Here is a 22720-nt window from a genome sequence, read left to right on the forward strand (position 1 = left end):
GGGTCCTGTGGAAGGATTCTGGAGGTCCGAGGGGTGAATTTGGGGTTTGAAGGGAGGTTTTGGGGGGTCCCAGGGATGGATTTGGGGGTTTTTGGGGGTCCAAGGGATGGATTTGGGGGTCCCGGGGTGGATCTGGGGTCCTGGGGAGGTTTTGGGGGGTCCCAGGGGTGGATTTGGGGTTCATGGGGAGGGGTTTGGGGGTTTTTTGGGGCCTCAGGGGTGAATTTGGGGTCCGGGGAGAGGTTTTGGGGGTTTTTTGGGGTCCCAGGGGTGAATTTGGGGTCTGGGGAGGGGTTTTTGGGGGTCCCTCACCTGCAGGGCGTCGCGGGGGTGGCAGGGGGAGGGGGCAGCGGGGGGGGCCCAGCGCCCACCCCCCCTTGGGCTTCAGGAGGGCGTCGATGAGACCGAAACAGCTCGGGGGGGGGGGGGGGGGTCAAAAACGAGGGGGGGGTCACGGGCTGGAACCCCCCAGTGCCCCCCAAACCACCCCCAGGGCCCCCCCGACCTCCAGGAGCCCGCAAAACCCTCCTCAGGTTCCTTTGATGCCTCAAATGGGCCGCCCAAACCTCCCGAAGATCCCCGAAAAACACCCACAGCAGCCCCTTGAGACTCCCCGCAGACCCCCCAAACCCCTCCAGGACAACTGGGGACCCCCAGGACCCCCCAAAATCCGCCCCCCCCTCCCCCTGAGGCCTCATTTGACCCGCTCCACGTTGCGGACAGGCACCAGCTGATCAAGCCACAAGCACCAGCACCTGCGGGACTGGGATGGACTGGGAGCACTGGGAGGGTGATCAGAGAGAACTGGGATGGACGGGGAGTGGACTGGGACGAACTGGCAGGCGTGTGGGGGTGGATGGTGGGCACACGGTGCCTTACTGGTCTGTACTGGGATGGGTCTAATGGCCCCAGGGGAGGGGGTGTGGCCACACCGGTCCAGACTGGGAGGGGTGTCACCATGGCGCCGGAGGCGGAGTCGAGGATACGAGCGAGGCAGGGACACCTAGGGGACAGCCAGGGCACCCCCAGGGACACCTAAAGGACAGCCAGGGCACCCCAGGGACACCTAGGGGACAGCCAGGGCACCCACAGGGACACTCAGGGCACCCCAGGGAAACCTAGGGGACATCAAGGGCACCCCAGAGGCAGCCACGGCACCCCACAGATAGCCAGGGAACCCCCAGGGACACCTAAGGGACAGCCAGGGCACCCCCAGGGACACCTAAGGAACAGCCAGGGCACCCCCAGGGACACCTATGGGACAGCCAGGGCAGCCCTGGGACACCTACGGGACAGCCAGGGCACCCCCAGGGCACCACAGGAACAGCCAGGGCACCCCCGGGGACACCCAGGGGACCCCAGGGACACCTAGGGGACAGCCAGGGCACCCAGAGGGACACCCAGGGCACCCCCAGGGACACCTAGGGGACAGCCAGGGCACTACCAGGGACACCTAGGGGACAGGCAGGGCACCCTAGGGTCAGCCAGGGCTCCCCCAGGGACAACTAGTGGACAGCCAGGGAACCCCCAGGGACACCTAGGGGACAGTCAGGGCACTCCAGGGACACCTAGGGGACAGCCAGGGCACCTCCAGGGACACCTATGGGACAGCCAGGGCACCCCCAGGGACACCAAGGGGACAGCCAGGGCACTTCCAGGGACACCTAGGAGACAGGGAGGTCACCCCCAGGGACACCAAGGGGACAGCCAGGGCACCCCAGGGACAGCCGGGGCACCCCTAGAGCACCTCAGGGACACCCAGGGCACCCCCAGGGACACGTAGGGGACAGCTAGGGCACACCAGGGACAGCCAGGGCACCCCCAGGGACACCTAGGGGACAGCCAGGGCACCCCAGGGACACCCAGGGCACCCCCAGGGACAGCTAGGGGACAGCCAGGGCATCCCCAGGGACACCAGAGCACCCCCAGGGACACTTAGGGGACAGCCAGGGCCCTCCCAGGGACACCAGGGTACACCCAGGGCCCCCCCAGGGACAGACAAGGCACCCCTAGGGACACCTATGGGACAGCCAGGGACCCCCAGGGACAGCCAGGGCACCCCCAGGGACACCTAGGGGACAGCCAGGGCACCCCAGGGACGCCTTGGGGACAGCAAGGCACCCCAGAGGCAGCCACGGCACCCCACAGATAGCCAGGGAACCCCCAGGGACACCTAAGGGACAGCCAGGGCACCCCCAGGGACACCTAAGGAACAGCCAGGGCACCCCCAGGGACACCTATAGGAAAGCCTGGGCACCCCAGGGACAGCCAGGGCACCCCAGGGACACCTAGGGGACAGCCAGGGCCCCCCAGGGACACTCAGGGCACCCCAGGGACACCTAGGGGACATCAAGGGCACCCCAGAGGCAGCCACGGCACCCCACAGATAGCCAGGGAACCCCCAGGGACACCTAAGGGACAGCCAGGGCACCCCCAGGGACACCTATGGGACAGCCAGGGCTGCCCTGGGACACCTAGGGGACAGCCAGGGCACCCCCAGGGACACCTATAGGAAAGCCTGGGCACCCCAGGGACAGCCAGGGCACCCCAGGGACACCTAGGGGACAGCCAGGGCCCCCCAGGGACACCTAGAAGACAGCCAGGGCACCACAGGAACAGCCAGGGCACCCCCGGGGACACCCAGGGGACCCCAGGGACACCTAGGCGACAGCCAGGGCACCCAGAGGGACACCCAGGGCACCCCCAGGGACACCTAGGGGACAGCCAGGGCACTCCCAGGGACACCTAGGGGACAGGCAGGGCACCCTTGGGACAGCCAGGGCTCCCCCAGGGACAACTAGGGGACAGCCAGGGACCCCCAGGGACACCTAGGTGACAGCCAGGGCACTCCCAGGGACACCTAGGGGACAGGCAGGGCACCCTAGGGTCAGCCAGGGCTCCCCCAGGGACAACTAGGGGACAGCCAGGGTATCCCCAGGGACACGTAGGGGACAGCTAGGGCACACCAGGGACAGCCAGGGCACCCCCAGGGACACCTAGGGGACAGGCAGGTCACCCCCAGGGACACCTAGGGGACAGCCAGGGCACCCCAGGGACAGCCAGGGTACCCCCAGGGACCCCTAGGGGACAGCCAGGGTACCCCCAGGGACACGTAGGGGACAGCTAGGGCATCCCCAGGGAGACCAGAGCACCCCCAGGGACACTTAGGGGACAGCCAGGGCCCTCCCAGGGACACCAGGGTACACCCAGGGCCCCCCCAGGGACAGACAAGGCACCCCTAGGGACACCTATGCGACAGCCAGGGACCCCCAGGGACAGCCAGGGCACCCCCAGGGACACCTAGAGGACAGCCAGGGCACCCCAGGGACGCCTTGGGGACAGCAAGGCACCCCAAGGACACCTAGGGGACAGCCAGGGCACCCCAGGGAAAGCCAGGGCACCCCAGGGACACCTAGGGGACAGCCAGGGGCCCCCAGGGACACCTAGGGGACAGCCAGGGACTCCAGGGCATCCCCAGGGACACCTAGGGGACAGCAAGGCACCCCAGGGACACTCTGGGCACCCCCAGGGACACATAAGGGACAGCCAGGGTACCCCAGGGACACCAAGGGGACAGCCAGGGCACCCCCAGGGACACCTAGGGGACAGGCAGGGCACCCCAGGGACAGCCAGGGCCCCCCCAGGGATAGCCAGGGCATCCCCGGGGACACCTAGGGGACAGCCAGGGCACCCCAGGGACACCCAGGGCACCCCCAGGGACACCAAGGGGACAGCCAGGGCACCTCCAGGGACACCTATGGGACAGCCAGGGCACCCCCAGGGACACCAAGGGGACAGCCAGGGCACCTCCAGGGACACCTAGGGGACAGGCAGGTCACCCCCAGGGACACCTAGGGGACAGCCAGGGCACCCCAGGGACAGCCAGGGTACCCCCAGGGACCCCTAGGGGACAGCCAGGGTACCCCCCAGGGACAGCCGGGGCACCCCTAGAGCACCTCAGGGACACCCAGGGCACCCCCAGGGACACGTAGGGGACAGCTAGGGCACACCAGGGACAGCCAGGGCACCCCCAGGGACACCAGGGTACACCCAGGGCCCCCCCAGGGACAGACAAGGCACCCCTAGGGACACCTATGGGACAGCCAGGGACCCCCAGGGACAGCCAGGGCACCCCCAGGGACACCTAGGGGACAGCCAGGGCACCCCAGGGAAAGCCAGGGCACCCCAGGGACACCTAGGGGACAGCCAGGGACCCCCAGGGACAGCCAGGGCACCCCCAGGGACTCCAGGGCATCCCCAGGGACACCTAGGGGACAGCCAGGGCACCCCCAGGTACAGCTAGGGGACAGCCAGGGCCCCCCCAGAGGTTGAAGGGGCCCCCCCGCTCCAAACCCAGCACGGATGCCTGCGTTGCGGCCCCCCAAAAACCCATGGCCGCCCCTCGAGCTGATATCGACCCCCCCACAGCATCATTGATCCCCACCCGAGTGTCACTGACCCCCCCAATGTCATTGATGCCCCCCCAATATTCCATTGATCCTTCCTCAGCGTCGCTGACCCCCCCCAAAATTCCATTGATCCCCTCCACTTGATCCCGCCCTTTTTCTCCCCTCACGTTTCCCGCCCTTTTTCTCCCCTCACGTTTCCCGCACTTTTTCGTGGGGAACGACCCCTGAGGGGTCCTGTGGAAGGATTCTGGAGGTCCGAGGGGTGAATTTGGGGTTTGAAGGGAGGTTTTGGGGGGTCCCAGGGATGGATTTGGGGGTTTTTGGGGGTCCAAGGGATGGATTTGGGGGTCCCGGGGTGGATCTGGGGTCCTGGGGAGGTTTTGGGGGGTCCCAGGGGTGGATTTGGGGTTCATGGGGAGGGGTTTGGGGGTTTTTTTGGGGCCTCAGGGGTGAATTTGGGGTCCGGGGAGAGGTTTTGGGGGTTTTTTGGGGTCCCAGGGGTGAATTTGGGGTCTGGGGAGGGGTTTTTGGGGGTCCCTCACCTGCAGGGCGTCGCGGGGGTGGCAGGGGGAGGGGGCAGCGGGGGGGGCCCAGCGCCCACCCCCCCTTGGGCTTCAGGAGGGCGTCGATGAGACCGAAACAGCTCGGGGGGGGGGGGGGGGGGGTCAAAAACGGGGGGGGGTCACGGGCTGGAACCCCCCAGTGCCCCCCAAACCACCCCCAGGGCCCCCCCGACCTCCAGGAGCCCGCAAAACCCTCCTCAGGTTCCTTTGATGCCTCAAATGGGCCGCCCAAACCTCCCGAAGATCCCCGAAAAACACCCACAGCAGCCCCTTGAGACTCCCCGCAGACCCCCCAAACCCCTCCAGGACAACTGGGGACCCCCAGGACCCCCCAAAATCCGCCCCCCCCTCCCCCTGAGGCCTCATTTGACCCGCTCCACGTTGCGGACAGGCACCAGCTGATCAAGCCACAAGCACCAGCACCTGCGGGACTGGGATGGACTGGGAGCACTGGGAGGGTGATCAGAGAGAACTGGGATGGACGGGGAGTGGACTGGGACGAACTGGCAGGCGTGTCGGGGTGGATGGTGGGCACACGGTGCCTTACTGGTCTGTACTGGGATGGGTCTAATGGCCCCAGGGGAGGGGGTGTGGCCACACCGGTCCAGACTGGGAGGGGTGTCACCATGGCGCCGGAGGCGGAGTCGAGGATACGAGCGAGACAGGGACACCTAGGGGACAGCCAGGGCACCCCCAGGGACACCTAAAGGACAGCCAGGGCACCCCAGGGACACCTAGGGGACAGCCAGGGCACCCACAGGGACACTCAGGGCACCCCAGGGACACCTAGGGGACATCAATGGCACCCCAGAGGCAGCCACGGCACCCCACAGATAGCCAGGGAACCCCCAGGGACACCTAAGGGACAGCCAGGGCACCCCCAGGGACACCTAAGGAACAGCCAGGGCACCCCCAGGGCACCCCAGGGACACCCAGGGCACCCCCAGGGACACCCAGGGCACCCCCAGGGACAGACAAGGCACCCCTAGGGACACCTATGGGACAGCCAGGGACCCCCAGGGACAGCCAGGGCACCCCCAGGGACACCTAGGGGACAGCCAGGGCACCCCAGGGAAAGCCAGGGCACCCCAGGGACACCTAGGGGACAGCCAGGGACCCCCAGGGACAGCCAGGGCACCCCCAGGGACTCCAGGGCATCCCCAGGGACACCTAGGGGACAGCCAGGGCACCCCCAGGTACAGCCAGGGGACAGCCAGGGCCCCCCCAGAGGTTGAAGGGGCCCCCCCGCTCCAAACCCAGCACGGATGCCTGCGTTGCGGCCCCCCAAAAACCCATGGCCGCCCCTCGAGCTGATATCGACCCCCCCACAGCATCATTGATCCCCACCCGAGTGTCACTGACCCCCCCAATGTCATTGATGCCCCCCCAATATTCCATTGATCCTTCCTCAGCGTCGCTGACCCCCCCCAAAATTCCATTGATCCCCTCCACTTGATCCCGCCCTTTTTCTCCCCTCACGTTTCCCGCCCTTTTTCTCCCCTCACGTTTCCCGCACTTTTTCGTGGGGAACGACCCCTGAGGGGTCCTGTGGAAGGATTCTGGAGGTCCGAGGGGTGAATTTGGGGTTTGAAGGGAGGTTTTGGGGGGTCCCAGGGATGGATTTGGGGGTTTTTGGGGGTCCAAGGGATGGATTTGGGGGTCCCGGGGTGGATCTGGGGTCCTGGGGAGGTTTTGGGGGGTCCCAGGGGTGGATTTGGGGTTCATGGGGAGGGGTTTGGGGGTTTTTTGGGGCCTCAGGGGTGAATTTGGGGTCCGGGGAGAGGTTTTGGGGGTTTTTTGGGGTCCCAGGGGTGAATTTGGGGTCTGGGGAGGGGTTTTTGGGGGTCCCTCACCTGCAGGGCGTCGCGGGGGTGGCAGGGGGAGGGGGCAGCGGGGGGGGCCCAGCGCCCACCCCCCCTTGGGCTTCAGGAGGGCGTCGATGAGACCGAAACAGCTCGGGGGGGGGGGGGTCAAAAACGGGGGGGGGTCACGGGCTGGAACCCCCCAGTGCCCCCCAAACCACCCCCAGGGCCCCCCCGACCTCCAGGAGCCCGCAAAACCCTCCTCAGGTTCCTTTGATGCCTCAAATGGGCCGCCCAAACCTCCCGAAGATCCCCGAAAAACACCCACAGCAGCCCCTTGAGACTCCCCGCAGACCCCCCAAACCCCTCCAGGACAACTCGGGACCCCCAGGACCCCCCAAAATCCGCCCCCCCCTCCCCCTGAGGCCTCATTTGACCCGCTCCACGTTGCGGACAGGCACCAGCTGATCAAGCCACAAGCACCAGCACCTGCGGGACTGGGATGGACTGGGAGCACTGGGAGGGTGATCAGAGAGAACTGGGATGGACGGGGAGTGGACTGGGACGAACTGGCAGGCGTGTGGGGGTGGATGGTGGGCACACGGTGCCTTACTGGTCTGTACTGGGATGGGTCTAATGGCCCCAGGGGAGGGGGTGTGGCCACACCGGTCCAGACTGGGAGGGGTGTCACCATGGCGCCGGAGGCGGAGTCGAGGATACGAGCGAGGCAGGGACACCTAGGGGACAGCCAGGGCACCCCCAGGGACACCTAAAGGACAGCCAGGGCACCCCAGGGACACCTAGGGGACAGCCAGGGCACCCACAGGGACACTCAGGGCACCCCAGGGACACCTAGGGGACATCAAGGGCACCCCAGAGGCAGCCACGGCACCCCACAGATAGCCAGGGAACCCCCAGGGACACCTAAGGGACAGCCAGGGCACCCCCAGGGACACCTAAGGAACAGCCAGGGCACCCCCAGGGACACCTACGGGACAGCCAGGGCACGCCCAGGGCACCCCAGGGACACCCAGGGCACCCCCAGGGACACCCAGGGCACCCCCAGGGACACCGAGGAGACAGCCAGGGCCCCCCAGGGACACCTAGAAGACAGCCAGGGCACCACAGGAACAGCCAGGGCACCCCCGGGGACACCCAGGGGACCCCAGGGACACCTAGGGGACAGCCAGGGCACCCAGAGGGACACCCAGGGCACCCCCAGGGACACCTAGGGGACAGCCAGGGCACTACCAGGGACACCTAGGGGACAGGCAGGGCACCCTAGGGTCAGCCAGGGCTCCCCCAGGGACAACTAGTGGACAGCCAGGGAACCACCAGGGACACCTAGGGGACAGTCAGGGCACTCCAGGGACACCTAGGGGACAGCCAGAGCACCCCAAGGACAGCCAGGGCACCCCCAGGGACACCTCGGGGACAGGCAGGGCACCCCCAGGGACATCTAGGGGACAGCAAGGCACCCCAGGGACACCCTGGGCACCCCCAGGGACACATAAGGGACACCCAGGGTACCCCAGGGACACCAAGGGGACAGCCAGGGCACCCCCAGGGACACCTAGGGGACAGCTAGGGCACCCCAGGGACAGCCAGGGCCCCCCCAGGGATAGCCAGGGCATCCCCGGGGACACCTAGGGGACAGCCAAGGCACCCCAGGGACACCCAGGGCACCCCCAGGGACACCAAGGGGACAGCCAGGGCACCTCCAGGGACACCTATGGGACAGCCAGGGCACCCCCAGGGACACCAAGGGGACAGCCAGGGCACTTCCAGGGACACCTAGGGGACAGGGAGGTCACCCCCAGGGACACCAAGGGGACAGCCACGGCACCCCAGGGACACCTAGGGGACAGCCAGGGCACCCCCAGGGACACCTAGGTGACAGCCAGGGCACCCCCAGGGACACCTAGGTGACACCCAGGGCACCCCCAGGGACACGTAGGGGACAGCTAGGGCATCCCCAGGGACACCAGAGCACCCCCAGGGACACTTAGGGGACAGCCAGGGCCCTCCCAGGGACAACAGGGTACACCCAGGGCCCCCCCAGGGACAGACAAGGCACCCCTAGGGACACCTATGGGACAGCCAGGGACCCCCAGGGACAGCCAGGGCACCCCCAGGGACACCTAGGGGACAGCCAGGGCACCCCAGGGACGCCTTGGGGACAGCAAGGCACCCCAAGGACACCTAGGGGACAGCCAGGGCACCCCAGGGAAAGCCAGGGCACCCCAGGGACACCTAGGGGACAGCCAGGGACCCCCAGGGACTCCAGGGCATCCCCAGGGACACCTCGGGGAAAGGCAGGGCACCCCCAGGGACACCTAGGGGACAGCAAGGCACCCCAGGGACACCCTGGGCACCCCCAGGGACACATAAGGGACAGCCAGGGTACCCCAGGGACACCAAGGGGACAGCCAGGGCACCCCCAGGGACACCTAGGGGACAGGCAGGGCACCCCAGGGACAGCCAGGGCCCCCCCAGGGATAGCCAGGGCATCCCCGGGGACACCTAGGGGACAGCCAGGGCACCCCAGGGAAAGCCAGGGCACCCCAGGGACAGCCAGGGTACCCCCAGGGACACGTAGGGGACAGCTAGGGCACACCAGGGACACCCAGGGCACCCCCAGGGACAGCTAGGGGACAGCCAGGGCATCCCCAGGGACACCAGAGCACCCCCAGGGACACTTAGGGGACAGCCAGGGCCCTCCCAGGGACACCAGGGTACACCCAGGGCCCCCCCAGGGACAGACAAGGCACCCCTAGGGACACCTATGGGACAGCCAGGGACCCCCAGGGACAGCCAGGGCACCCCCAGGGACACCTAGGGGACAGGCAGGGCACCCCAGGGACAGCCAGGGCCCCCCCAGGGATAGCCAGGGCATCCCCGGGGACACCAAGGGGACAGCCAGGGCACCTCCAGGGACACCTAGGGGACAGGCAGGTCACCCCCAGGGACACCTAGGGGACAGCCAGGGCACCCCAGGGACAGCCAGGGTACCCCCAGGGACCCCTAGGGGACAGCCAGGGTACCCCCCAGGGACACGTAGGGGACAGCTAGGGCACACCAGGGACAGCCAGGGCACCCCCAGGGACACTTAGGGGACAGCCAGGGCCCTCCCAGGGACACCAGGGTACACCCAGGGCCCCCCCAGGGACAGACAAGGCACCCCCAGGGACACCTAAGGAACAGCCAGGGCACCCCCAGGGACACCTAGAAGACAGCCAGGGCACCACAGGAACAGCCAGGGCACCCCCGGGGACACCCAGGGGACCCCAGGGACACCTAGGGGACAGCCAGGGCACCCAGAGGGACACCCAGGGCACCCCCAGGGACACCTAGGGGACAGCCAGGGCACTCCCAGGGACACCTAGGGGACAGGCAGGGCACCCTTGGGACAGCCAGGGCTCCCCCAGGGACAACTAGGGGATAGCCAGGGACCCCCAGGGACACCTAGGTGACAGCCAGGGCACTCCCAGGGACACCTAGGGGACAGGCAGGGCACCCTAGGGTCAGCCAGGGCTCCCCCAGGGACAACTAGGGGACAGCCAGGGAACCCCCAGGGACACCTGGGGGACAGTCAGGGCACTCCAGGGACACCTCGGGGACAGGCAGGGCACCCCCAGGGACACCTATGGGACAGGCAGGGCACCCCCAGGGACACCTAGGGGACAGCAAGGCACCCCAGGGACACCTTGGGCACCCCCAGGGACACATAAGGGACAGCCAGGGTACCCCAGGGACACCAAGGGGACAGCCAGGGCACCCCCAGGGATAGCCAGGGCATCCCCGGGGACACCTAGGGGACAGCCAGGGCACCCCAGGGACACCCAGGGCACCCCCAGGGACACCAAGGGGACAGCCAGGGCACCTCCAGGGACACCTAGGGGACAGCCTGGGCACGCCCAGGGACACGTAGGGGACAGCTAGGGCACACCAGGGACAGCCAGGGCACCCCCAGGGACACCTAGGGGACAGCCAGGGCACCCCAGGGACAGCCAGGGCACCCCCAGGGACTCCAGGGCATCCCCAGGGACACCTAGGGGACACCCAGGGCACCCCCAGGGACACCGAGGGGACAGCCACGGCACCCCAGGGACACCTAGGGGACAGGGAAGGCAACCCCAGGGACCCCCAGGGACAGCCAGGGCACCCCAGGGACACCTTGGGGACAGCAAGGCACCCCAAGGACACCTAGGGGACAGCCAGGGCCCCCCAGGGACAGACAAGGTACCCCTAGGGGACAGTCAGGGCACCCCCAGGGACACCTAAACTACAGCCAGGGCACCCCCAGGGACACCTAGGGGACAGCCAGGGCATCCCAGGGACAGTCAGGTCCCCCCAAGGGACACCTAGTGGACAGCCCGTGGACCCCAAGGGACACCTAGGGGACAGCCAGGGCATCCCAGGGACAGTCAGGTCCCCCCAAGGGACACCTAGTGGACAGCCCGTGGACCCCAAGGGACACCTAGGGGACAGCCAGGGCACTCCAGGGACACCTAGGGGACAGCCAGGGCAACCCCAGGGACAGCCAGAGCACCCCAGGGACACCTATGGGACAGCCAGGGCAGCCCTGGGACACCTATGGGACAGCCAGGGCAGCCCTGGGACACCTAGGGGACAGCCAGGGCACCCCCAGGGACACCTATAAGAAAGCCTGGGCACCCCAGGGACAGCCAGGGCACCCCAGGGACACCTAGGGGACAGCCAGGGCACCCCAGGGACAGCCAGGGTACCCCCAGGGACCCCTAGGGGACAGCCAGGGTACCCCCAGGGACACGTAGGGGACAGCTAGGGCACACCAGGGACAGCCAGGGCACCCCCAGGGACACCTAGGGGACAGCCAGGGCACCCCAGGGACACCCAGGGCACCCCCAGGGACACCTAGGGGACAGCTAGGGCATCCCCAGGGACACCAGAGCACCCCCAGGGACACTTAGGGGACAGCCAGGGCCCTCCCAGGGACACCATGGTACACCCAGGGCCCCCCCAGGGACAGACAAGGCACCCCTAGGGACACCTAAGGAACAGCCAGGGCACCCCCAGGGACACCTATGGGACAGCCAGGGCAGCCCTGGGACACCTACGGGACAGCCAGGGCACCCCCAGGGCACCCCAGGGACACCCAGGGCACCCCCAGGGACACCCAGGGCACCCCCAGGGACACCGAGGAGACAGCCAGGGCCCCCCAGGGACACCTAGAAGACAGCCAGGGCACCACAGGAACAGCCAGGGCACCCCCGGGGACACCCAGGGGACCCCAGGGACACCTAGGGGACAGCCAGGGCACCCAGAGGGACACCCAGGGCACCCCCAGGGACACCTAGGGGACAGCCAGGGCACTACCAGGGACACCTAGGGGACAGGCAGGGCACCCTAGGGTCAGCCAGGGCTCCCCCAGGGACAACTAGTGGACAGCCAGGGAACCACCAGGGACACCTAGGGGACAGTCAGGGCACTCCAGGGACACCTAGGGGACAGCCAGAGCACCCCAAGGACAGCCAGGGCACCCCCAGGGACACCTCGGGGACAGCCAGGGCACCCCCAGGGACACCTAGGGGACAGCTAGGGCACCCCAGGGACAGCCAGGGCCCCCCCAGGGATAGCCAGGGCATCCCCGGGGACACCTAGGGGACAGCCAAGGCACCCCAGGGACACCCAGGGCACCCCCAGGGACACCAAGGGGACAGCCAGGGCACCTCCAGGGACACCTATGGGACAGCCAGGGCACCCCCAGGGACACCAAGGGGACAGCCAGGGCACTTCCAGGGACACCTAGGGGACAGGGAGGTCACCCCCAGGGACACCAAGGGGACAGCCACGGCACCCCAGGGACACCTAGGGGACAGCCAGGGCACCCCAGGGACAGCCAGGGTACCCCCAGGGACCCCTAGGGGACAGCCTGGGCACCCCCAGGGACACCTAGGTGACAGCCAGGGCACCCCCAGGGACACCTAGGTGACACCCAGGGCACCCCCAGGGACACGTAGGGGACAGCTAGGGCATCCCCAGGGACACCAGAGCACCCCCAGGGACACTTAGGGGACAGCCAGGGCCCTCCCAGGGACACCAGGGTACACCCAGGGCCCCCCCAGGGACAGACAAGGCACCCCTAGGGACACCTATGGGACAGCCAGGGACCCCCAGGGACAGCCAGGGCACCCCCAGGGACACCTAGGGGACAGCCAGGGCACCCCAGGGAAAGCCAGGGCACCCCAGGGACACCTAGGGGACAGCCAGGGACCCCCAGGGACAGCCAGGGCACCCCCAGGGACTCCAGGGCATCCCCAGGGACACCTAGGGGACAGCCAGGGCACCCCCAGGTACAGCCAGGGGACAGCCAGGGCCCCCCCAGAGGTTGAAGGGGCCCCCCCGCTCCAAACCCAGCACGGATGCCTGCGTTGCGGCCCCCCAAAAACCCATGGCCGCCCCTCGAGCTGATATCGACCCCCCCACAGCATCATTGATCCCCACCCGAGTGTCACTGACCCCCCCAATGTCATTGATGCCCCCCCAATATTCCATTGATCCTTCCTCAGCGTCGCTGACCCCCCCCAAAATTCCATTGATCCCCTCCACTTGATCCCGCCCTTTTTCTCCCCTCACGTTTCCCGCCCTTTTTCTCCCCTCACGTTTCCCGCACTTTTTCGTGGGGAACGACCCCTGAGGGGTCCTGTGGAAGGATTCTGGAGGTCCGAGGGGTGAATTTGGGGTTTGAAGGGAGGTTTTGGGGGGTCCCAGGGATGGATTTGGGGGTTTTTGGGGGTCCAAGGGATGGATTTGGGGGTCCCGGGGTGGATCTGGGGTCCTGGGGAGGTTTTGGGGGGTCCCAGGGGTGGATTTGGGGTTCATGGGGAGGGGTTTGGGGGTTTTTTGGGGCCTCAGGGGTGAATTTGGGGTCCGGGGAGAGGTTTTGGGGGTTTTTTGGGGTCCCAGGGGTGAATTTGGGGTCTGGGGAGGGGTTTTTGGGGGTCCCTCACCTGCAGGGCGTCGCGGGGGTGGCAGGGGGAGGGGGCAGCGGGGGGGGCCCAGCGCCCACCCCCCCTTGGGCTTCAGGAGGGCGTCGATGAGACCGAAACAGCTCGGGGGGGGGGGGGTCAAAAACGGGGGGGGGTCACGGGCTGGAACCCCCCAGTGCCCCCCAAACCACCCCCAGGGCCCCCCCGACCTCCAGGAGCCCGCAAAACCCTCCTCAGGTTCCTTTGATGCCTCAAATGGGCCGCCCAAACCTCCCGAAGATCCCCGAAAAACACCCACAGCAGCCCCTTGAGACTCCCCGCAGACCCCCCAAACCCCTCCAGGACAACTCGGGACCCCCAGGACCCCCCAAAATCCGCCCCCCCCTCCCCCTGAGGCCTCATTTGACCCGCTCCACGTTGCGGACAGGCACCAGCTGATCAAGCCACAAGCACCAGCACCTGCGGGACTGGGATGGACTGGGAGCACTGGGAGGGTGATCAGAGAGAACTGGGATGGACGGGGAGTGGACTGGGACGAACTGGCAGGCGTGTGGGGGTGGATGGTGGGCACACGGTGCCTTACTGGTCTGTACTGGGATGGGTCTAATGGCCCCAGGGGAGGGGGTGTGGCCACACCGGTCCAGACTGGGAGGGGTGTCACCATGGCGCCGGAGGCGGAGTCGAGGATACGAGCGAGGCAGGGACACCTAGGGGACAGCCAGGGCACCCCCAGGGACACCTAAAGGACAGCCAGGGCACCCCAGGGACACCTAGGGGACAGCCAGGGCACCCACAGGGACACTCAGGGCACCCCAGGGACACCTAGGGGACATCAAGGGCACCCCAGAGGCAGCCACGGCACCCCACAGATAGCCAGGGAACCCCCAGGGACACCTAAGGGACAGCCAGGGCACCCCCAGGGACACCTAAGGAACAGCCAGGGCACCCCCAGGGACACCTACGGGACAGCCAGGGCACGCCCAGGGCACCCCAGGGACACCCAGGGCACCCCCAGGGACACCCAGGGCACCCCCAGGGACAGACAAGGCACCCCTAGGGACACCTATGGGACAGCCAGGGACCCCCAGGGACAGCCAGGGCACCCCCAGGGACACCTAGGGGACAGCCAGGGCACCCCAGGGAAAGCCAGGGCACCCCAGGGACACCTAGGGGACAGCCAGGGACCCCCAGGGACAGCCAGGGCACCCCCAGGGACTCCAGGGCATCCCCAGGGACACCTAGGGGACAGCCAGGGCACCCCCAGGTACAGCCAGGGGACAGCCAGGGCCCCCCCAGAGGTTGAAGGGGTCCCCCCGCTCCAAACCCAGCACGGATGCCTGCGTTGCGGCCCCCCAAAAACCCATGGCCGCCCCTCGAGCTGATATCGACCCCCCCACAGCATCATTGATCCCCACCCGAGTGTCACTGACCCCCCCAATGTCATTGATGCCCCCCCAATATTCCATTGATCCTTCCTCAGCGTCGCTGACCCCCCCCAAAATTCCATTGATCCCCTCCACTTGATCCCGCCCTTTTTCTCCCCTCACGTTTCCCGCCCTTTTTCTCCCCTCACGTTTCCCGCACTTTTTCGTGGGGAACGACCCCTGAGGGGTCCTGTGGAAGGATTCTGGAGGTCCGAGGGGTGAATTTGGGGTTTGAAGGGAGGTTTTGGGGGGTCCCAGGGATGGATTTGGGGGTTTTTGGGGGTCCAAGGGATGGATTTGGGGGTCCCGGGGTGGATCTGGGGTCCTGGGGAGGTTTTGGGGGGTCCCAGGGGTGGATTTGGGGTTCATGGGGAGGGGTTTGGGGGTTTTTTGGGGCCTCAGGGGTGAATTTGGGGTCCGGGGAGAGGTTTTGGGGGTTTTTTGGGGTCCCAGGGGTGAATTTGGGGTCTGGGGAGGGGTTTTTGGGGGTCCCTCACCTGCAGGGCGTCGCGGGGGTGGCAGGGGGAGGGGGCAGCGGGGGGGGCCCAGCGCCCACCCCCCCTTGGGCTTCAGGAGGGCGTCGATGAGACCGAAACAGCTCGGGGGGGGGGGGGGGTCAAAAACGGGGGGGGGGGTCACGGGCTGGAACCCCCCAGTGCCCCCCAAACCACCCCCAGGGCCCCCCCGACCTCCAGGAGCCCGCAAAACCCTCCTCAGGTTCCTTTGATGCCTCAAATGGGCCGCCCAAACCTCCCGAAGATCCCCGAAAAACACCCACAGCAGCCCCTTGAGACTCCCCGCAGACCCCCCAAACCCCTCCAGGACAACTCGGGACCCCCAGGACCCCCCAAAATCCGCCCCCCCCTCCCCCTGAGGCCTCATTTGACCCGCTCCACGTTGCGGACAGGCACCAGCTGATCAAGCCACAAGCACCAGCACCTGCGGGACTGGGATGGACTGGGAGCACTGGGAGGGTGATCAGAGAGAACTGGGATGGACGGGGAGTGGACTGGGACGAACTGGCAGGCGTGTGGGGGTCCATGGTGGGCACACGGTGCCTTACTGGTCTGTACTGGGATGGGTCTAATGGCCCCAGGGGAGGGGGTGTGGCCACACCGGTCCAGACTGGGAGGGGTGTCACCATGGCGCCGGAGGCGGAGTCGAGGATACGAGCGAGGCAGGGACACCTAGGGGACAGCCAGGGCACCCCCAGGGACACCTAAAGGACAGCCAGGGCACCCCAGGGACACCTAGGGGACAGCCAGGGCACCCACAGGGACACTCAGGGCACCCCAGGGACACCTAGGGGACATCAAGGGCACCCCAGAGGCAGCCACGGCACCCCACAGATAGCCAGGGAACCCCCAGGGACACCTAAGGGACAGCCAGGGCACCCCCAGGGACACCTAAGGAACAGCCAGGGCACCCCCAGGGACACCTACGGGACAGCCAGGGCACGCCCAGGGCACCCCAGGGACACCCAGGGCACCCCCAGGGACACCCAGGGCACCCCCAGGGACACCGAGGAGACAGCCAGGGCCCCCCAGGGACACCTAGAAGACAGCCAGGGCACCACAGGAACAGCCAGGGCACCCCCGGGGACACCCAGGGGACCCCAGGGACACCTAGGGGACAGCCAGGGCACCCAGAGGGACACCCAGGGCACCCCCAGGGACACCTAGGGGACAGCCAGGGCACTACCAGGGACACCTAGGGGACAGGCAGGGCACCCTAGGGTCAGCCAGGGCTCCCCCAGGGACAACTAGTGGACAGCCAGGGAACCACCAGGGACACCTAGGGGACAGTCAGGGCACTCCAGGGACACCTAGGGGACAGCCAGAGCACCCCAAGGACAGCCAGGGCACCCCCAGGGACACCTCGGGGACAGGCAGGGCACCCCCAGGGACATCTAGGGGACAGCAAGGCACCCCAGGGACACCCTGGGCACCCCCAGGGACACATAAGGGACACCCAGGGTACCCCAGGGACACCAAGGGGACAGCCAGGGCCCCCCCAGGGATAGCCAGGGCATCCCCGGGGACACCTAGGGGACAGCCAAGGCACCCCAGGGACACCCAGGGCACCCCCAGGGACACCAAGGGGACAGCCAGGGCACCTCCAGGGACACCTATGGGACAGCCAGGGCACCCCCAGGGACACCAAGGGGACAGCCAGGGCACTTCCAGGGACACCTAGGGGACAGGGAGGTCACCCCCAGGGACACCAAGGGGACAGCCACGGCACCCCAGGGACACCTAGGGGACAGCCAGGGCACCCCCAGGGACACCTAGGTGACAGCCAGGGCACCCCCAGGGACACCTAGGTGACACCCAGGGCACCCCCAGGGACACGTAGGGGACAGCTAGGGCATCCCCAGGGACACCAGAGCACCCCCAGGGACACTTAGGGGACAGCCAGGGCCCTCCCAGGGACACCAGGGTACACCCAGGGCCCCCCCAGGGACAGACAAGGCACCCCTAGGGACACCTATGGGACAGCCAGGGACCCCCAGGGACAGCCAGGGCACCCCCAGGGACACCTAGGGGACAGCCAGGGCACCCCAGGGACGCCTTGGGGACAGCAAGGCACCCCAAGGACACCTAGGGGACAGCCAGGGCACCCCAGGGAAAGCCAGGGCACCCCAGGGACACCTAGGGGACAGCCAGGGACCCCCAGGGACTCCAGGGCATCCCCAGGGACACCTCGGGGAAAGGCAGGGCACCCCCAGGGACACCTAGGGGACAGCAAGGCACCCCAGGGACACCCTGGGCACCCCCAGGGACACATAAGGGACAGCCAGGGTACCCCAGGGACACCAAGGGGACAGCCAGGGCACCCCCAGGGACACCTAGGGGACAGGCAGGGCACCCCAGGGACAGCCAGGGCCCCCCCAGGGATAGCCAGGGCATCCCCGGGGACACCTAGGGGACAGCCAGGGCACCCCAGGGAAAGCCAGGGCACCCCAGGGACAGCCAGGGTACCCCCAGGGACACGTAGGGGACAGCTAGGGCACACCAGGGACACCCAGGGCACCCCCAGGGACAGCTAGGGGACAGCCAGGGCATCCCCAGGGACACCAGAGCACCCCCAGGGACACTTAGGGGACAGCCAGGGCCCTCCCAGGGACACCAGGGTACACCCAGGGCCCCCCCAGGGACAGACAAGGCACCCCTAGGGACACCTATGGGACAGCCAGGGACCCCCAGGGACAGCCAGGGCACCCCCAGGGACACCTAGGGGACAGGCAGGGCACCCCAGGGACACCCTGGGCACCCCCAGGGACACATAAGGGACAGCCAGGGTACCCCAGGGACACCAAGGGGACAGCCAGGGCACCCCCAGGGACACCTAGGGGACAGGCAGGGCACCCCAGGGACAGCCAGGGCCCCCCCAGGGATAGCCAGGGCATCCCCGGGGACACCAAGGGGACAGCCAGGGCACCTCCAGGGACACCTAGGGGACAGGCAGGTCACCCCCAGGGACACCTAGGGGACAGCCAGGGCACCCCAGGGACAGCCAGGGTACCCCCAGGGACCCCTAGGGGACAGCCAGGGTACCCACCAGGGACACGTAGGGGACAGCTAGGGCACACCAGGGACAGCCAGGGCACCCCCAGGGACACTTAGGGGACAGCCAGGGCCCTCCCAGGGACACCAGGGTACACCCAGGGCCCCCCCAGGGACAGACAAGGCACCCCCAGGGACACCTAAGGAACAGCCAGGGCACCCCCAGGGACACCTATTGGACAGCCAGGGCAGCCCTGGGACACCTAGGGGACAGCCAGGGCACCCCCAGGGACACCTAGAAGACAGCCAGGGCACCACAGGAACAGCCAGGGCACCCCCGGGGACACCCAGGGGACCCCAGGGACACCTAGGGGACAGCCAGGGCACCCAGAGGGACACCCAGGGCACCCCCAGGGACACCTAGGGGACAGCCAGGGCACTCCCAGGGACACCTAGGGGACAGGCAGGGCACCCTTGGGACAGCCAGGGCTCCCCCAGGGACAACTAGGGGATAGCCAGGGACCCCCAGGGACACCTAGGTGACAGCCAGGGCACTCCCAGGGACACCTAGGGGACAGGCAGGGCACCCTAGGGTCAGCCAGGGCTCCCCCAGGGACAACTAGGGGACAGCCAGGGAACCCCCAGGGACACCTGGGGGACAGTCAGGGCACTCCAGGGACACCTAGGGGACAGCCAGAGCACCCCAAGGACAGCCAGGGCACCCCCAGGGACACCTCGGGGACAGGCAGGGCACCCCCAGGGACACCTAGGGGACAGCAAGGCACCCCAGGGACACCTTGGGCACCCCCAGGGACACATAAGGGACAGCCAGGGTACCCCAGGGACACCAAGGGGACAGCCAGGGCACCCCCAGGGATAGCCAGGGCATCCCCGGGGACACCTAGGGGACAGCCAGGGCACCCCAGGGACACCCAGGGCACCCCCAGGGACACCAAGGGGACAGCCAGGGCACCTCCAGGGACACCTAGGGGACAGCCTGGGCACGCCCAGGGACACGTAGGGGACAGCTAGGGCACACCAGGGACAGCCAGGGCACCCCCAGGGACACCTAGGGGACAGCCAGGGCACCCCAGGGACACCTAGGGGACAGCCGGGGCGCCCCCAGGGCCACCTAGGGGAAAGCCAGGGCACCCAGAGCTCCAAGTGCTCTCCAAGGCAGGCTCAAAACCCTTACCAACGATTGGCTTTAATAAAGCAACTCACACAAAGTCACCAGCACCACACGGTTGGTCTGTAACGGCTGCAACAAAATATGCCCTCCTGGAAGCAGTTCAGCACTTACTGATCACTTCTTTGTTTTGGCACTTCCCAGCCAGGGCCTGCGGGGCCTCCTGCAGATGCAGGTCTTCGCTGACAAGGCTCCACTTGTGCAGCAGCAGCAGGATTAGGGGCAGGAGCAGGAGCAGCTCCCTGAAATTTTAGAAAATATTAGAAAAATACAGGCAAAAATCTCACCTCTGTCCTCCCCTAAGAACATCCCTAGGACATCATCCCAGTTTTTCCCAGCTAGGAGCTGCAAGGAATTCAGGCAGGGGAATTGACATCAGGGAACAGCTTTGTAAAGTCAAAGGCAGAAAGAGAAGATCCACCAGCAAAGGGCAGGAAAGGGGAAAGGTTTCTGAAAACATTTCTGCAGTCTAATTAATAATTATTTCTGCTTCCCCAGCGAGAAGAACACAAACTCACAGCCATTCAGGCCTGACAGTCCCCTGCAGCCAGAGCTCAGCACACATCCACAGAAGCAAGTCCAGCACCTGAAAGAAAAAAAAAAAAAAAAAACAACAAAAAAACACAATCAAACCAGAAGGAAAAGGTGATTTCTTTGGCTTCAAAGTTATTTCAAGTTCTTAAAGCCCAACACAGCTGATAGGAGAAACAGAGTCAGGGCTCCTGGCAGACAGAGGGTGTTTTCCCCCCCAGGGGACTGCAGAGGAATTGTCTGGGACTTGGACTGTCCCTCGGGGTGACACCAGTTGCTGTGACTTTTATCATTCCATATGTTTGACTCCCAAAACTTCCCAGCCCAGGGGCTTGAGCTGACAGGGCAGCACAAAGATTGTTCTCTGTGTGGTGCCCAGATTTGGGGTTCACTGTCACCTTTGCTAGTTTAGATGAATTATACCCACGGCCCCGAATTCCCTGCTCAGTTCCTGCTGCAATAACCTCACAGTGCCTCACAGAGCATGGATATTCCCACGCAGAGCTGCTGCTTGAATGCCAGACGTGTTAGGAACCAGCAGAGCTTCCAAGGAAGCTCAGCAGGATGGGGACAGGATAGGTTTCTATTCCATAGATTTGGTTAATTCTAACCCTCACCCCCTGGGGGTCACCTGTCAGATTTCCCTGGAATTCAGCCACCCCCTGAGCTCGGGCTCCAGGTGATGTTTCAGAGCAGGAGAAGGCACTGGCCGGCCTGTGCTGAGGCAGCCCCTGTGCCCTCGGGAGGACACAGCTCCCTGCAGGAGCTCAGCTCCTTTCCGAGCCCCAGCAGTGGCCTCTGCAAGTGCCTTTCCCTCAGGCAAGGGATGCCCATCCCTGCCTTCAGCACACCTCCAGTGGGACCCACCTGCAAAAGCTTTCCATCACTGCTGCACTCCGGCTGGCTCCCTGGAAAAGTCCAGACTTCATCCAAACGAAACTCCATCCCACTCAAACCTTTGATTTTGAGGCATCTCCGAGGGCCGTTGCTCTGGATTTAATTTCTGTGAGGGAGGAGCACCTTGGCTTTAATGCTGCCGATGGGTGATGTCCTCAGGCTGAAAGGGAGGGGATTTGGGGTGGCCAGGACATCCCTGGCAACTGTGTGGGAGCTCCGGGAGGTGGGAATTGCTGTCTGAGCCCCTCTGCAGACAGCCCGAGCCGCCGTTCCCGGGCAATGCCAGCTGTTCCCTGGGGAGCTCTTGGGCTGTGGGTGCCTCTGTCCGGGCTGCAGCATCTCCCCGTGCCCGGCGGGAGCAGCCCCTGGCCGAGGAGCCGCGGCAGCCCCGGGGCCGTGTCCGTGCCAGCCCCGAGCCCGGCCCCGGGCCCTGCGTTTGGCCGCCGCTGCCACGGGCGGGGCCCCGCAGGCACAGCTCCTCCCCTGCACATCATCCCAGGGCTGCTGGCCCCGCTGGGGCTGCCGGCCTCCTTCCTCCCTGCGCCTCCGGGCACCCGGGACACCTGCAGGAAACCCCGAGGGACACTGCAGGCGGCACGGGGGGCCACCGAGGCCTCCGGCCAGAAAAGCAGCCCCGGCCTCAGCAGCTGCCATCAGTTTGGCCCGGCAACACTCACCTGCAGGAAACGCCCCTGTGCGGGTGGGACCGGCCCTGCCTCTCTCCAGAACTTTGGCCGTGGAAGAAGGGAAGCCTCAGGACTTGTCCTGCTCTTTTCCGCCCAGAAAGAGACTTTGTGTAAGTACTTTTACGGCAGCTGTTGAGTAAATCCTGGAAAGGACAGGAAATCAGCGTCACTGGAAGAGCTTTGTGCTGTCGTGAGCTGCCAGCCAGTTCTGCCCTCGAGCCATTCCAGGGGCTGCTGTGTGAAGCAGCTTTGGCAGAGAAGGCGGCACTGCACTTACCTTAGTGGGGCCAAGCGTTGCCATCCTATGGAGGTCCATCCCCATAATGCAGAGATTGGTTCAGCTGCTTGGAGCAGAGTCCGGGTAATGCCAAGGTGCTGAGTTCGATTCTCAAACGGTCCGTCTGCTTGAGAGCCAGATTTTAGGATCCCTCTCAGGCTCAGTATATCCTGTGACCTGGAAATAAGAGGAAAATTCTCGGCTGAGTTTTAATAAAACAGCTTTTGCCATTGCAGGGTGTGAGCTGCACTCGGTGATTTTCGGCCGCGATGAGCCCCACGAGCATTCCGCCCTTCCTTGCCGCCATCTTGGTTGCGTCTGAGGCCACTTCCGGTCCCGCCGGCATCTTTTTTGCGGCACCGCTAAGGCCCCCGGCAGGTGTTTACACAGACGCCTGACTAAATCCACGAATCCGAACCCGGAGGCGGCGCGGATGAGCACATGGCCGGTGTCTGCACACCTGGA

General features: G+C 66.6%; 1 long non-coding RNA gene across 1 annotated transcript; it reads right to left on the reverse strand.

Annotated features, from left to right (window-relative positions):
- Nucleotides 1-21278: 21278 nt before the first annotated feature.
- LOC136305380 (uncharacterized) lies at nt 21279-22364 on the reverse strand. Its single transcript, XR_010725307.1, has 3 exons — nt 22256-22364; nt 21970-22121; nt 21279-21398 (listed from the first exon to the last, which is right to left on the reverse strand). It is a non-coding gene; the product is annotated as an uncharacterized lncRNA (long non-coding RNA).
- Between the last annotated feature and the right edge of the window lie 356 nt (nt 22365-22720).

This window comes from Chamaea fasciata, unplaced genomic scaffold (genome assembly GCF_029207755.1).
Source record: "Chamaea fasciata isolate MVZ Bird 193981 ecotype frontalis unplaced genomic scaffold, bChaFas1.0.hap1 SCAF_384, whole genome shotgun sequence".
NCBI classification, from domain to species: Eukaryota; Metazoa; Chordata; class Aves; order Passeriformes; family Sylviidae; genus Chamaea; species Chamaea fasciata.